The sequence below is a fragment of the Mus musculus genome, chromosome 19 (genome assembly GCF_000001635.26).
Source record: "Mus musculus strain C57BL/6J chromosome 19, GRCm38.p6 C57BL/6J".
In the NCBI taxonomy this organism is placed as follows: Eukaryota; Metazoa; Chordata; class Mammalia; order Rodentia; family Muridae; genus Mus; species Mus musculus.
In genome coordinates this window covers 27,443,636-27,458,045 of record NC_000085.6, presented here as the reverse complement: position 1 = coordinate 27,458,045, position 14,410 = coordinate 27,443,636, and positions in this window count along the sequence as shown.

The window sequence follows — 14,410 nt, the reverse complement described above, 5'->3', positions numbered from 1 at the left end:
CTTCCTGAGGCCCATCCCTCCCCTTTCTCCAACTCACCTGAACTCACAGGCATGAAGGCAACCAAATCAGAACTCTGGGAACAAGAACTTAAAGTGAATTTTTAAAAAAAGCAATTCTGTGATACAAGACTGCATGAGGTACCTGAAGCAAGAACAAAAGCCAAGCTTAACTAAAGAAAAACTCCATTTAAGTCTCTCCTAGTTTGTTTTTCTGTTATTGTGATCAACACCATTACCAAAAAGCCACCTCCAGGGAAAAGGAGCTAATTTAGGTTACAGTATGGATACAGACTATTATCAGGAGACCAGAGCAGAAACAAGACTTGAAACAAGAGAGCATGGAGGGGCACTACTTACTGGCTTGATCCTCCTGACTTGCTCAGCTCCCCGTCTTCTACAACCCAGGCTTACTTTTCTACTCAGCAGATAGGGTATTAGCCATAGGTATCTGGGTCCTCCTACATCAATCATCAGTCAAGAAAATGCCCCTCTGACATGTCCACAGGCCAGTCTGATGAATGTGATTGCTCAATTGAGATTCCTTCTTCCCAGGTAGATCTAGGTTTCTGTCAGGTTGACAATAGCTAACTATAATAGATAGAGTAAATCCTAGAATCAATGTAGATCAATAATGAACCACTGAGTGGGAAGATTGTAATGAATATGACAGACAACAAAGCAATGCACACACACACACACACAATATATATATATATATATATATATATATATATATATATATATATATTTGAAAAATTAACTTGAAATTCCAATTTTTGTTAATTTGATTTTGGGGTTTTTTTTTTTGTTGTTGTTTACTTGCTTATTTGTTTTGGAGGCAAGATCTTGCTAGACTGGGTTTACCTCAAATTTGCAATTCTTCTCCCTTAGACTCCTAAATGCTTGGATTACCATTGTACATCAACATACCCAGCTCCAATTGTTAAATGTTTCAAAGATCTGAGGAAAAAAATCCCAGAAGTTCAAAACATCATGAAAAACTCAACTTACTGATAATTAAAATGATTATATAAAATATTATAATAAAATCATGTTTTAATCCCTGAGTGGAAAAAAGCACAAAGTCCTTCAGAATAAAGTCATCAAGTTTGGATGACTTGGCGGTTGTTCAAATATATACACCACTTCAGGAGGTCATAGGTTTTATTGGTGATCAGATTTTTTTTTTTTTTTTTTGGTGATACCAGAAATTAGTGCTTGATAGAAAACAGACCAGAAGGTACAAGGGAATGGAGTATATGGAGGTGAGGCCAAAGCTTCCAAATAAGGTTTGTGAGGCAGGGATGCTCACACATTGCTGGGTTGTAACCTCTCTGGAGACTAATTTAAAGATACTAATTAGTCCAGAAATCTGTGAATGTGTGTGTGGAAACTCCCAACCTCTGCTTTTCAAGAGAAATTCCTTTGTCTCTTTTCTCTTGATGCCCACAGAAGCCCTCTCTCCACCATCCCCAGAATTTTCTGTAATCTGCTCTCTTGGTCCAGGCTTCACTAAACCTCAGAAAGAACAGTTGCCATCAGATGATGGGGCAAAATGAGGAACCACCTGACGGCCATGGTGGGCATTGTAACCGTCTCACACTGCTTGCGTCTGGGATGTTCTTAGTATCATTAGATATTCTTTATTTGTTCAAGCTACACAGATCAACTCCGAGATTACCAGCAAGTAAATACTACTCAAAGATGAAAGATTTCATAAAGGTTGAACACATTTGCCCTAAACGCTCAGGTGCTCGGTCGTCATTGGCGTGAGTCTGGAATACTTCAAAGCTTCTTCAATCACCAAGTGCTGATTTCTGGTTACATCACCTACCCCCACCACCACCCCACCATCCCCCGCAAGTCTGTTTGTTCTATTGGCAGATCTAGAATTCACATTCACTAACCTTGAACATCAGTGTATCACTATCCAAATACTCTCTTTGTCGACCATTCTCATTCCTACCTTCTTGTCTGGACCTTTTGAAAAATAAGGTTTTGCTAGTTCTTTGAGACTTTATATATTTTGATCATATTCACCCATTCTCCCAAGTACTCCATGTCCACCCTCTCTATCCTCCTCTTCTTACTTACCCAAATTTGAGTCTTCCCCCACCTCCATTAAGTCTACTTTGTGTTGCTCAACTAGTCTTGGAAATGGGGCCTTCGCTGGAGAATGGACAACTTACCAGGAATCACATCATTAAAGTAAACTGGCCCTTCCTTTCACAGCAGCTATCAATTGCTAATGGCTCCTCGGCTAGTGGTAGGTTTCATGCCTGTGTCTTTCTTTTCCCACACTGGGATTTTTGTCTTGCTTGAGCTTGGGCGAGTCTGTGCATGCTGTGACAATCACTGTGAGCTCATATGTATAACTGACATTATGTCTGAGAAATACTGTTTCCTTGATGTTATCCACCACATCATCTTCAAACCTTTCTGCCCCTTTGGGGGGTAGGGAGGGAAGAGAAGTGTGATATGTATATTCCACTTAAGGCTGAGAGTTCCACAGACTCTTATTCTCTGCATGTTGATTAGTTGAAGGTTAATTGCCTATGTTAGTTTTCATTTATTACAAGAAGAATCTTTCCTGATGAGAGTTGCGAGATGTACTGATGTATATATCTATAAGTCATTAGGATGCCTTTTGTTACTACGTCCGTTTAACAGCGTAATAGTGTTGGGTTTGCCCCTAGGCTCTAGCTGCAGGTCCTTGTCTACTCTAGCAGTGCTAACTATGGGATCTAGGGAGCCATGGAATCTGTTCAGAAAGTGGTTGGTTACTCCCATAACGTTCATACCACTATTGGACCAGTGGGTGTATCCTGTCAAGGAAGCCACTGTTGTAAGCTGCAGGGTTTACAGTTTACAGAAGAGACGCATGATTTCGCTTCTCTTCTGGCCATATGCATGGCACTCTCTAGTGCCAGGAAAGCAAGACAACAGAGATGAAGCTTCTGTGTGAGGATCAGCTTGGTTTTGCCATATTCTATGACTCAGCAATATGGTCTTATAGTCAAATTCAGGAAGGTAGCCAAGTATCAGCAATAGCTAATAATGTTTGAGGAACATTATTATGGGGCTCCATTTTGCAACATTTTTACAGTAGTTCATTAACATAAATTATAATTAAAGTTGTATCACTTGGCCTGAAAGGATAGCTTGTGTTTAAGACATCCCATCCTTGACTTTTAAGATATTGTTTGAGAAGGTAGCATGCTTAATCTCCAAACTTGTATATTCATCACAATTTCCCCCATGGATGCTGAAGCTGTAATTTGAAGCCTAGCATTTTTAGAGGCTAGCAGAGGGTAGGGCAGACTCCTGTAAAATCCACCTCAGTTTCCCAATGCCAAGTTCTGTCAGTATTCTTAAGTAAAGGCAGCAGCCATATATTTAGGACTTATAAAATGCTACTAGCTGTCTGGCCCATGTTTAAATATACTGGGAAAGATGTGGGCTTTATTGGTAGTTTAATGTAGTGCCAGATATAAGGACTTGATAGAAAACTGAGAGGTAAAAGCAGGTGTTTGAGGCCACTGTTATGTAATGAAAAGCAGATAAACAGTACAGAAGAAGTGTTAGAAAGAGCAAGGGAGTTCCCCAGGGCTGTCAGCAAAGGGGCTGACATAGTGTAGCCAGGACAAAGGACACTACCAGTTTACATCATCTTGTTTAAATTAACACAAATGTAAAGTTTGTTTGAACAACTCATTGGGCTTGTTTGTAAATGAGATACCAAGACATTAAGGATAGTTATTCTCTATTCTCCTTTCCACCCTATTAAATATGTATATTGTAAAAAAGCCTTATTCTTGAAGAAAATTCAAGCTTTTTAAAATTCAAATCTTCTGAGACTGGAAGAAGGGAATAAGAATTACATAAGCAGCCTGTTTCTATAAAGTAGATTTTTATGAAAAGACGCCCAACAAACAATTAGTCAGAGAAGGGGAAGAAAAGAAGGCTCTGTAGCTTTATATTTTCATTTCTTCAGAAGCCAAGAGCAATGTGCAGCCAGGGCTCTCCCGGAGAGCAAGATGGGCCAACGTGCTCTGCCGCAGCAGACCAAGGTCCACTCTGAAGTGGTAGATGTGAGGACAGTGGTATTTGTGGAAGGATGGAGAAGTGGATCCATGGTTCAAAATGGCACACCCCAGCATAGGTTCACACATCAGTGCCCACTTAGTGCATAGCTGAGGATATGTGCAAAGGCACAGGGAAGATCAGTCTTTTAAAATAGGCCGTGTTTAACAGAGGATTCTGCAGTTTAAAAAGTGGAGTAGGGGCAAGAAGGAAAAGGGCAGAGTAAAGGAAGGGGAAAAAGGGAGGACAGATTTTTGATTTCTGCTTTGAACATGAACAATGAACAAAAATTAATTCTAGAGGCTTAAATATTTATGTATAAAAAGCAAAACACATCTTTTAGAAGACAGCACTAATAAAACACAGAGAGCACAAATAAAGGAATACATGTACACACACACATGTGCACATACACATGGAGAGGGGAGTAAAAAGAGGGGCATAGGGAAAAGGGCAGAGGAAGAGAGAAAGGATGATGTAGAGGGGGAAGAGAGGGAGAGATTAACAAAGCTACCCTGAGCATGTACCTCCCTTCACTGACCAGACTGTACATTGGTTCAACTATAAAAGGTGGACAAAATCAAATGTTGGAAACATGCCACAGTAAGAGCTCAGTGAATTGTTGTTGGGGCATTAGTGTATGTATGTAATTGAAGAATAGCATATCTTTATCTAGCACTTCAGCTATGTTTCCTGAATCTAGCAATCTTGCCTCTAGATATATTCTCCTTAGAGAATGTCAGCATAAACATATCAGAAGACAAGCAGAAGAATCAACTGAACAACACACTCATTATAGGGAAAAAAAAAAAACCCAGGAAAATTAAGGTCTGAAATAAAATTGATAAATGGATTGTGGAAATTTTACTTAATAACATTCCATGCAGGAAAAAAAATCAATAAAAAGTAGCTGTAAAGAACAACGTGGGTGCTTTTAAAATGTTTGACATAAGGTAGAGACAAAATTATTCCTTATGATTTCATTTTTATAAAGATGTATGTTATAAAGCAAACAGCTGGCCTGGAGTTGGGGCTGGAGCTGGAGCTGGGGCTCAGTGGTCCAGCATTTGTTTAGTGGCCAGAGTTTCACACTCTGACTAGCAAAGGCTAAGGTGTTCTCCTGGGGATGATGCACATTTATGTGTAGAAGAAAAGAAAGGGGGAGAGCTGAGCATAGTGGCGCACGCCTTTAATCCCAGCACTTGGGAGGCAGAGGCAGGCAGGTTTCTGAGTTTGAGGACAGCCTGGTCTACAAAGGGAGTTGCAGGACAGCCAGGGCTACACAGAGAAACCCTGTCTCGAAAAACAAAACAGAAAGAAAGAAAGAAAGAAAGAAAGGAAGGAAGGAAGGAAGGAAGGAAGGAAGAAAGAAAAGAAAAGAAAAGAAAAGAAAAGAAAAGAAAAGAAAAGAAAAGAAAAGAAAAGAAAAGAAAAGAAAAGAAAAGAAAAGAAAAGAAAAGAGGAAACACTAAGTGTAAACTGGAGCAATGGGAGCTGTAGACACATGGAGACACTGGAGGCTCAGAGAACATTGCCCTTCTTGCTGTGGACACTAGTTTCCCAGGTCGCTTCACACAGTCTTTTAAACTACAGTAAAATGTAGATGTATAAGCCCAGGTGTGGTGACTTATGAGTATAAACTCAGCACTCAGAAAGATGAGGCAGGAAGATTTTTGCTACTAGCCCAAGTCTAGTCCATCACACAGTGTGTTCTAGTCCCTAAGCTACAGTGTGAGACAGTCCTCTCATCTCAGACACACACACACACACACACACACTATATATGTATATATAGTGTGTGTGTGTGTATATGTATACATATATATATAATATTATGTATAATATTTTCCAAATAAAAATTAAAAGGTTAAAAAACCCCTAGACATTATAAACATAAAAGACCAAAAATCCATGACATACCCGAGGCAACTTGAAAAATGACCTCTTTATTCTCCAAGCAATTTTGCACAGTACTTTTGAACAGGTTGGTTCCTGTTTCTGTTAGTAGACTGAAAGATTTGTCATTCTCGGATGCTTGTGGGCAGCAGTGGCAGATCAGCGACTATGCATGCAAAGAGTGCTGGATTTCACAGAAAATACTCAGCTTCTCTCAACTCTTCCATATTCTGTGTGAAGATGCATGAAGATGCTCAGGACAACGTTGTTCAAAACAACCCCACCCTGGGAAAGGTGTCCGTCAGGGTAAAGTTGATATTGTACTATGTTATGGCTTTGGTTAGCCACAAAATAGAAGCTACATGTAACAATCTGTTTTAATCTATTCTCATACCCAGATGTTGAACAGAACAGGACAGATAGAAAACGTCTTAATGTTGCGGGGCCCATTGCTTAAAAAACTAAATATATGTTTAAAAAAAAAAAACTATTGTGTTGGGAGATTCATACTTATAGCTCAAAAATCTGGGGGATGGGGGCAGAAAATGATAGGGTTCCAATGGGAACAAGTCAATATCCTCCAGAGTAACTGAAATAGACACTGTAGGATCCTTAGTAAGCAGTGTATTGGTCTCTGGAGTCATTAAGTTTCTCAAAAATGAAGGAACTTTTACAAGCACACAGTAACCCTTTGCTTTCGCTTTTCCTTTTTATATATGCTATGTCAGCCTTACAAGAAGTAAATTAATATCAGGATAAGTAATAGCTCATTAAACCAAATAATTTTAGATTTACAGCCATGCCTCTTATGTATCTGTTTAAATCCATATCCAGACTTAGATCAATTTCACAATATACTCTTATGTATACACAATATACTTCCTATATGCATCCCTCATCCTTATCATATTTTCTATACTTCTTCCAGTGATGCAGTTTGTATCTACTTTAAAACTACTGTGTTTGAACCAGAGTACAGCTTTGCTCCTTGTCTACCTGGCCCTGAGGGGCTGTCACCTTTTACATTATAGATGCTAAACCTCTCTGTTCAGGGTACTCTAAAGATGCCCACACTGGTACCCCAGTTCTCCTTAACCCATTTAATGCAAACAAATCCAAATGCCAGTGTGAGTCTGAAGACTGGCTGGTTGTAGGAAGGATAGGTAGGTATCTTAAAAGCAGGTAAGACACGAATGACCTGGGCCTGTTATTTTTAAGATGCTCACACTTGCCTAGCTTGTGTTAGGGCTGCATCTCTCCATGCTTGCGGGAGCATGCCTTCTGTGAGGTCCTAGGATAGCTTTCCAATCAATGATGGATGGTGTTGCTATGTGAGACCAATCCAGTAAGCTGCAGATGATAGAAAATGCAGTTACTCTGCTGGGCTTGTCCCTGTGGTTGCTTGCTAGTGCCCCCTGCTGGCATTGGTGTCCAGGCTAACACTTTTCAGGAGTGTTGCCAGCGATTGTTGTGTGATTCTCCCACACATGTGTCCCAGTGAAGCCGTACCTTAACCGTGCAGACCTCAGGGCATGAAAATAAAATGATTAGCATATGTACCCTGTGCATAATAATAAACTAGACACTTTAGTAAAATAAAATGGCTTTTAAAGGACTTGTATTTGTGCTAAGGAAAGTGAATTGTTATATCAAACCCCATGTAACTGACCCATGGTGCTTTTATGTTCACAGTATCAATGAAAGGCAATAGTTAAAACGATTGTAAACGTGAAATTCAAGAGTTGCCAGCACCCCTATTCCAGTCCAATCTGTTAATTCCTTTATCCAGTATTAACTGAACATTTACTACATACCGGAGCCTATGACAGGCAATGACTGTCCCCAGTGATACTGGGGCGACACAGACAATAGTAAGGTAAGTACTCAAATTTAGGATGAGATTAAGAGCCCTGAATAAGATAAAGCGGGGTAGGAGATGGCGAGTTGGGAGCGCCTGGACGTTAAGGAGATGTTTTAAGTAGAATGATGTAGGGATTCAAAGGACTTTTCTGTTTCTCTAACTACTGGAATGAACTGGCTTTTGGCAACTAGAGCATCCTTCCTGGGATTTGGGTGACATTAACTTTGACTTTGGGTGAAGCAATGAAGGGGAAAGCAAAGAAGACCCAGGAAGCAGCTTGGCTAGTGTATTGTTTTCTCAAATAACTTAAGGAAGGAAGATGGGAAGGAGGGAAGAAGAAATGAATAAAAAGCTGCTCAGGATTTGAGGGTGTAGCCCATCACGCAGGAAAGCCATGGTGGCAGGGGTTTGAGGGAGCTGGTTGCATGTGATCCACAGTCCGGAGGCACGGGAAGATGAGTATTTGACTCATTTTCTGTTTCATTACCTATGTCGAGGACTCCACCCCACCAAATGATGCCATCCACATATAGAGTAGGTCTTCCAATATTAACCTGTTTTAGAAAAAAAAAATCCCAGAATTGGGAACAAAACACCCATGGAAGGAGTTACAGAGACAAAGTTTGGAGCTGAGACAAAAGGATGAACCATCTAGAGACTGCCATATCCAGGGATCCATCCCATTATCAGCCTCCAAACGTTGACACCATTGCATACACTAGCAAGATTTTGCTGAAAGGACCCTGATATAGCTGTCTCTTGTGAAACTATGCTGGGGCCTAGCAAACACAGAAGTGGATGCTCACAGTCAGCTAGTGGATGGATCACAGGGCCCCCAATGGAGGAGCTAGAGAAAGTACCCAAGGAGCTAAAGGGAACTGCAACCCTATATGTGGAACAACATTATGAACTAACCAGTACCCCGGAGCTCTTAACTCTAGCTGCATATGTATCAAAAGATGGCCTAGTCAGCCATCACTGGAAAGAGAGGCCCATTGGTCATGCAAAGTTTATATGCCCCAGTACAGGGTAACACCAGGGCCAAAAAGTGGGAGTGGGTGGGTGGGGGAGTGGGGGGAGGGTAGGGGAGTGGGAGGGAGGGTATGGGGGACTTTTGGGATAGCATTGGAAATGTAAATGAGGAAAATACCTAATAAAAATATTTTTAAAAAAAGAAGAAAAAGAAAAAAAAATCCAGCACACATGCCAGAGGTTGCCCTTCAAGGTGATTCTAGATCTCGTCAATCAATATTAACCACACAGCTAACAAAGAAGATAGGAGAGACTCTAAGATAAGATGGATGTCCTAGTGCCTTGGAGACATCGCAAGAAGTAGGAGAGGGGAGATGGGACTGTCAGGAAGATGGCCAAGGGCAGGGCACTGCAGGAAGAAGATGTGCCAGATCCCTGAGCCCAACTCATCCCCACTGCGCCAGATCCCTGAACCCAACTCAAGGAAGTTCCTGCACTCAGGCGACAAAATCTATGTTAGGCAGATGAAATTAGAAGAGAAGCCACTCCAATAGCTCCGCTGGTGTTGACTAATGAGTCCAACAACCCTCAGAGCCAGCACAGGTTCCGAGGGCTCCAGCCTGACACGGAGTCACCCAGCTCTGTCCACTCATGGACAGAAACTAGAATAGAGGTGTGGGCGACGGGAGTGAAGTGTTGGCACAGCTCACCCTTTGCCTTCTTAGAATAAAATCTAAATAGTTTGATGCTGCCCAGGCTGAAGCACCCCTACTGTGTGTGAGTGGTAGAGCCCCAGCTGCCAGAGAGAAAACTGCCCCGGCTGGCTGTCAGCTTTTGTGCTGAAGTTGTTCCGTAAGGACCCATCGACAGGCATCCTCAGCCACTATAAATCATTTTCAAAGTGTTGAAGGCTAAGGATTGCTAAGCTAGGGTCTCTCACTAGTCACAGGCTCCATGGGCACACCGAACAAAGAAATCTAGAGAGAGTGTGTGGAGGGAAAAGACAAGCATATTTTCATTGACGTCTTACTAAGACGAAGCAGCTTATCTAATATGATAATGGGTGACAAACATCCCAGGACAGTTGTAAATATCTTGAAGTATCATTTTTGCCCACATCTGTTCCACAATCGCAGTGGGTACGAAGAGGCCTGCCCCATTAAAGTGCATCAGTAAAGACATGAGTGATATGTTACCACATCACACACTCCCTTAAATATTCACATTTCAGCAAGATTGGTTGCCTTTTGTAATCCAGAGAGTACTGTTGTATATATTTGATGGCACCATGCTGATGAGTTCAGAGGCATAATGGATTGCCAGGGGTCTAAGAATCCCTGTGTTCGACTCTGTTGCGAACTTGTTTGGGGAGAGCAGATCTTTCATAGCCATCCTGTGCGGGTCAGCCTGAAGATTTGCCCAGGAAGAGTCAGAACACCACCAGCCCCCACCTCTAGAGCTCTAGGCATCTGCCTTTAAAAGAGATGTAGATAAAAACCGACTCTTCCCGATAATCCAGAGGGGTGGTCGATTCTGGCCTTCCATACCATCAGACATTTCTAGGCACATACTGCCATCTGGTGACCAGTTCCCTCTGCCATTTCTGTCTGTCCTGTAATTGGGAATATTCATGGCAAATCTCGGGGGCTCAGGGCTCTTCTCCAGTTTGTCTATTGTCTCAGTCCCATTAATTCTCAACCCTCACAGACTGTGTTTGACAATGCCCATGGAGCGCTCTGCAGAAATACACTTTGGTCTTGGAAATACACGTGTTTAGTAGGGGGCAGTGACCTGCAGTATTCAAATCCCAGTTTTCCCTCAGTTTCACTACTAATGGTAGTCCCTCTTCCCACAGAAGACAGGATCTTATGTAACCCAGAATGACTTGAAACTCCTTCTGTCTGCCTGCCTCTGTCCACTTTCTAGGTGCCAGGCTTGTAGGGGTGTACCATGACACTCAACTCTCAAAAGGTCACATTTTTCTGTGTTCATGTCTGGGTAAATTTTAAAACAGGGTGTACAAAGAGATGGTGGTGCTCCAGGGAGCACACAGTTTGACAGATGGAGGCTTCAAGTGATGTTAACGGTCCTAGAGTCTCAGGTTCCTAGCATCCTGACCAGGATACTCTCCCACCCTTGGTCAACTTGCCCTCCGCTCAGACACCGTGGTGCTAGATCCTCAGGCACCTCCATGCCCCACCTTTTACCCACTTTCAGACCTCCACTGCTCCCTGACAGGCTCCAAGATACCACTCTCCTTTCCCCCTTCCAGTTTTGAAAGGGTTTCATCCCCTTCTTCCACCCCCATCAGTTTCTTCTCTATGTGGCATCCAGAATGTGGTCCAGTTTAAAATACAAGCCTATCCATAGCTCTCTTGGGCTCACTACCCCTCAGAGCAAAAGAAGTCTTCACACTACAAAACACTATCATCTGCCTTTCAAGTGAGTCTCTAAGCCTCCTACACTGATGCACCAACAAGGGGGTCTTCCTGTTACCCTTCAAGCTAGTGCTGTGTGTCCATGTCTCAGGGCGTTTGCACCTGTTGCTCTTCTCTACCCCAAACAACAAACACCACCAAGGTTCATTCTCTTAGTTCTTCCCAGGCCCAGGACGGGACTTCAATCTGCCCCTTCCTGATTTGATTTTCTCTGTATTGTTGTATGAATTCTACTAATTTTTTGTTATCTCCCTCCCACTGCTAAAGCAATCTCCATGGGAATGTGGACAGTTGTCTCCCAGTTAGTGTCAAATCCCCAGTGTCTAAAGAAGTGCTAGGCACAGGACAGAAGATGTCTACAAGTTGTAAGACTCCCATGACTTTACATCTAGACACTACCCTGCACCTGCCAGTGGGCCTGCAGTAAGATTGGCCCCTTCCTGGGTGCTCCAGGATCCAAGATCCAGGAGAATCCTGGGGAGTTGAAGAAGTAACAGTATACAAAATGGCAATATATGGTTTTGTGAAGTTTGGCTTGGGGTTGCTTTCAATTAGGTCTTGCTATATAGCTTTGGCTGGCATGGAATTTTATATGTAGACCAGGCTGGCAAAGGAGTCCATGTATAGACAAGACTGGACTAGGATTTCACATGTAGACCAGCCTGTCCTGTAGCTTGCTGCAATTTCCCTGTTGTTTGGCTTCTGGAATCCCAGGGTTACAGGTAGGCATTGTCAAGCCCAGTCTTTCATATTTGCACTTTAGTTTCTCCATGGGGGTTTTATAACAATTATTTTTCAAAGGGTTTTAAATGATAGTAGACACATCATAATGGTAGATATTTATGGCATTCCAGACAACATTTAAATGAATGGGTGTAGTGTGTAATGATCAGACAAGGGTAGTTGGCATATCCATCACAACAAATATGTATTTTCTTTCTGTGGGAACTATTCAAGAACATCTCTGCCGGGCATTTTATTTTTTTTAATTTAATTTTATTTTAGGTTTTTTACTTATTCACTTTACATCCTGTTCAATGCCCCACTCCCAGTTACCCCCTCCCACAACCCTTCCTCCACTTCCCTAACCGTTCTCCTCTGAGCAAGTGGAGGCCCCTCTAGATATCCCTCCCACTGTGGCACTTCAAGTTTCTGTGAGGCTAGGTGCTTCCTCTCCCACTAAGGGGAGACAAGGCAGCCCAGCTAGAAGAACCTATCCCACGCACAGGCAACAGTGTTTGGAATAGCACCCGTTTCAGTTCTTCGGAACCCACATGAAGACTAAGCTGCACATCTGCTACATATGAACAGAGTAGCCTAGGTCCACCCCGTGTATGCTCTTCAGTTGGTGATTCAGACTCGGAGAGTCCCAAGGGGCCAGCTTAGTTGACTCTGTTTTTCTTCCTGTGGAGTTCATATCCCCTTCAGAGTCCACAGTCCTTCCTCCTACTCTTCCATAAGAGTCCCCAAGCTTCATCCACTGTTTGACTGTGGATGTCTGGGTCTGTCTGAGTCAGTTGCTGGGTGGAGCCTCTCAGAGGACAACGTGCTCCTGTCTGCATCTGCTAGGTATTTCAAATACACAACTGTTAACAGAACTCATCCTGCTGGTTTAGACCATAAGAAGTCGAACCTCTGATTGTACCACTAATTTGATAATCACCCTTTCACCAATCCCTATCCTTCACCCTTCTCAGCTTCCGTAAGATCAGCTTTTTAACTTCCGACTATAAATGAGAGGATATGGTCTTTGTCCTTCTGAGTCTAGCTTATTTTACTTAACATGTTATCTTCCGGTCTATCTATGCCACTACAAGTGACAGAATTTCATTCTTTATGTCTGGACCATATTCTGTTGTGTGTCTATATCACATCTTCACTGAATACTACCAACCAATGAACAGCAGTTTAGCCTATATCTTGGCTTTGTTAGTAGCAATGCACAGAGGAGTGCAAGCGCCTCTTCAGTACACTGGTTGTATTTCCTTTGGGCGTATACCTAGTATCAGGATAACTGGATCATGAGGTAATTCTATTTCCTTGAGGAGCATTCAATATTACTTCCCATTTACATTCCTACCAATAGTGTATGAGAGTTCTTTTTTCTCTGTATGGATGCCAAGGAAAGTGTCCTGGTTTCCCCCATCGTAGTTTTGTAGTTTGGGGTCTTTCACTTAAGGGTCTGTCTATTTTGAGTTAGTTTTTGTTCCTTAGGAACAAACATAAAGCCCTACTGGGTGTTGTGGCACACACCTTTAATCCCAGTACTCAGGAGGCAGAGGCAGGCAGATCTCTGTGAGTTGGAGGCCATTCTGGTCTACATAGGCTACAGGCTATCCAGGCTATGGAGGGCTACAAAGCAAGACTCAATCTCAAAACAACAAATGTGAAGGCATGCCCCCCCAGCATGAACTATGACATAGCCTGAGGGGTGGGGTGGATGGGGGTCCATCTAAGCATCGGACGGTTTTAAGTTACTAAGTGATTACAAGGCACAGCCAGGGCTGGAAGATACTACCAGTTCAGAAACTGGCAGCTTGACCAAAGCACTTCTGGGCTGTGTCACCACAAGAGATGGGACAACAGGTTTCTGTCCCCATTTTACAGGAGCCTCAATCAGATAACTGACCTGGCCATCCAGTAAGTCTCCGAGGTGGAACTTAAATCTGTCTTCTGACTCAAATTCCAGACTCTTTCACACAAATATAGCAGAAGCCATCTGTAAATAACGCTGTCTATCCCATGCCTAACCATCGCCACTGCTTCTTCATATTTAGATCGCATTTCTTTTTCTGTCTTGTCTCAATAGATCACTAACCGACAAAGCTTGGGAACAGACCCCAAGCTGCATTATTCACTCAGGACCTAGCATATTCTGGGTTCTGCACAAGCTATTTTTTGAATGAATGAATAAATGAATGAAGCTGTTGTTCCCAATGTTCTCTGAAAATTCTTGTCCTGCTTTAGTGATTGTACTGCCTGGTGGAAGTCACACTCAAAGGTTGGTAATTAGGTCTGGTGAGATGGCTTAATGGATTAAAGGTGTTTGCTGCCATGGTGTGTGTGTGTGTGTGTGTGTGTGTGTGTGTGTATGCCATGGTGTGTTTGCTGCATTCACACACACACACACACACACACACACACACACACACCCCACATG